A 2860-nucleotide genomic window follows, 5' to 3' on the forward strand; every position below is an offset into this window, starting at 1 on the left:
AGGCGTGGCAAAGACTCGCACGCCCACCTCTGGAGCTTCATAGAAATCTGCAACACTTTTGTGTTCCTGAATATTTCAACCGAGGAAGTTTGACTCACTCTGTTCCCATTTTCCTTATGCGATCAAGCAAGAAAATTGGCATATTCTCTCGAACCGGGGGAGATAACTTCGTGGGAACAGGTGGTGGAAAATTTTATGAAGAAGTATTTCCCACAAACCGAAAATGCTAGGAGACGGAAATTAATAACAAATTTTGAACAAGAAGATGATGAATCGCTCAGTGATGCCTGGGCGAGGTTCAAGTGGCTGGTAAGAGACTGTCCACATAATGGCTTACTAGACTGCCTGCAGATGGAGATCTTTTACTAAGGACTGAATCCCTCTTCGCAGACCGGCAGCCGCTGGTGGTCTGCTCGACAAAACATATGAGAAGGCAAAGAGTATACTTGATCGCATTTCCAAAAATCACGAAGATTGGCGGGAAAGCGATCGGAGATTAAGAATAAAAGATAATGACGCAAACAATGAGGCCATCGCATCCCTGCAAAATCAAATGACTGCGATGATGAGTTTGATACAAGGCATCGCAATTAATAACACGGGAGCGAAGAAAGGGTAGGTCAACACAATTGCTCAAGCGACCGCAAGTTGTGTCATTTATGGAGATGCTCACTCAATGGAAGAATGTCCAACAAACCCGCAGTCGGTATGCTTCATGTGAAATAATCCCTATTCCGATACATATAACCCCGGGTGGCGAAACCACCCAAATTTTGTGTGGAAAAATCAACAACAAAGCTTTCAACCTGTGGCACAAAAAGAAGGGCCACCCGGATTTTTCCTACAAAACAACGGTCCAACACATAGTCAAGCCAGTACTTCGCAACCACCACAGTCGTCATCCTTAGAAAGCTTGTTGAAGCAATACATTGAGAAAAAGAATCAGTGCTTCAGAATCAAGCTACATCCATTAGAAATCTCGAAATTCAAATGGTAAATTGCGAGCGAGCTGAAAAATAGACCGTAAGGAGCGTTGCCGAGCTCGAAATTCAAATGGTAAATTGCGAGCGAGCTGAAAAATAGACCGTAAGGAGCGTTGCCGAGCTCAACTAAGCTCCCTCACAATGCTAAGGGTAACAGGAAGGAACAATGCTTAGCAGTCTCCTTGCTAAGCGACAACATGACTGCAGAAGTAGGGGAGAAGCCCATTGCGACCAACTTGAATGCGGTGACAACCGAAGACCCGTTGACCCATAGTTCGGAAAAGCCTGAGAAAATGGACCCTGAAGTTGCGTCTACCCTCAAGCCTCTAGATCTTGAGACAGAAAAAGTCCAACCACCAGCAACTCTGCAAAGATTTAAAGAGGAACAAAATGATGAAGAAAAGATCGCAATAGTGGCCGCGATGCAAAATGTTATGATCCCACCGAAAATGGGCAACCCAGGAATCTTCACGATACCGTGCTCCATTGGACGGGTCTATAGTGGCCAAGCACTATGTGATCTTGAGGCAAGTATAAACATAATGCCGCTATCAATCTTCAAATAATTGAATGTCGGCACACTCATACCCACAAAGGAAACTTTCCTGCTCGCGAACAGATCTCGAATACACCTTGAAGAAAAGTTAAAAAATTCTGAAATCTCAATCGATAAATTCATCCTACCGGCAGACTTCCTCATTTTGGATTATAAAGCGGACGAAGATGCGCCCATCATATTGGGACGACCATTCTTTTCGACCGGTCGCGCTCAAATTGATGTGCGCAAGGGAGAGATTGTAATGAACATTCATGGGGAAAAACTTCGGATTAAAGCAATAAAGATCCCAAAGGACAAAGAAAAGAGGGAAAAGCCACCGTGGACGTCAACAACCCAGCTTGGAATAAGCGGTCCCTGAGTTATTATATAATTCAACCTCATCAGGGATGCAATCCTTTTGAATATCCTTTTCCTGCATCAAATACTTCATGAACTTTTGAGCATCTCGTTATTAATTATCGCAATTACCTTTTTGTTACTAACACCCTTCTTATTCTTATTCTAAAAGAAAAAAGAAAAAAAAGCAATCGTGCTGAATGATTATAGTAAAAGAAATTTGTTTTATTTAAAATCATTTGACCCTCTATTTATTTTTCTTGGAATGATTGAAGTGCTGGATTGTGAAGGTGTTACACGAAGAAACAACTTATCTTATTCTATCACCGCAATCCAAAAAAGATAGATCGCCGCAAAGAAGGATGCATTAATACACAATGCGAGCGATGGCACAAATTTGGGGGTTGTATTCTTCCTTCACTTTATTTCAAAATTTGCGCTATCACATCGCATTTTAGCTTTAAAAGTTTTATCATCACATCCTCTTTGATTACCGCAATCATTTGACATGGATAAATTTAGTAAGTTACCGCATACTGTCTCTTTGCCAATTATGATTTCAATGATGAAAAATATGCTTCTATTTCTTTCATATATACTAGAGTCAACTTAACTTTAAGATAGTCACCTCATGAAATATTTCTAGAAGTTAGGGGTTTGCTAGCTTTCTTTCAAACTCTCTTTACGAAGCTTTTTAAGAATATCGCATAACTTCTTTCAATCTTTTGGCAATAAGGACATTGCCGAATTTTAAATTTGGAGGTGAGGTATTTATTTTCGACCTTGCTATTTTGAAAAAAAAAAACAATTTTTTTTAGAATAACAACTCCAATGTCAATGCAATGGGGAAACCCATGTTGATAAGAGTTAAGTTGTGAAGGGCACTTACCCGTAGTTGGATGTTCGCATGACACACGTGAAAGCAAGCCAAAACAAAAGTAAGTCACCTAGATCAACGCATAAATAAATGACCGCAACTCCC

The 2860-nt window shown here is 40.7% G+C and overlaps 1 non-coding gene across 1 annotated transcript; it reads right to left on the bottom strand.

Moving 5' to 3' along the window:
• Positions 1-231: 231 nt before the first annotated feature.
• On the bottom strand, positions 232-335 carry LOC150033365 (small nucleolar RNA R71). Its single transcript, XR_016524185.1, has one exon. It is a non-coding gene; the product is annotated as a small nucleolar RNA R71 (small nucleolar RNA).
• Between the last annotated feature and the right edge of the window lie 2525 nt (positions 336-2860).

Source organism: Benincasa hispida, chromosome 10 (assembly GCF_027475165.1).
Source record: "Benincasa hispida cultivar pf3 chromosome 10, pf3_genome.v1.1, whole genome shotgun sequence".
NCBI lineage: Eukaryota > Viridiplantae > Streptophyta > Magnoliopsida > Cucurbitales > Cucurbitaceae > Benincasa > Benincasa hispida.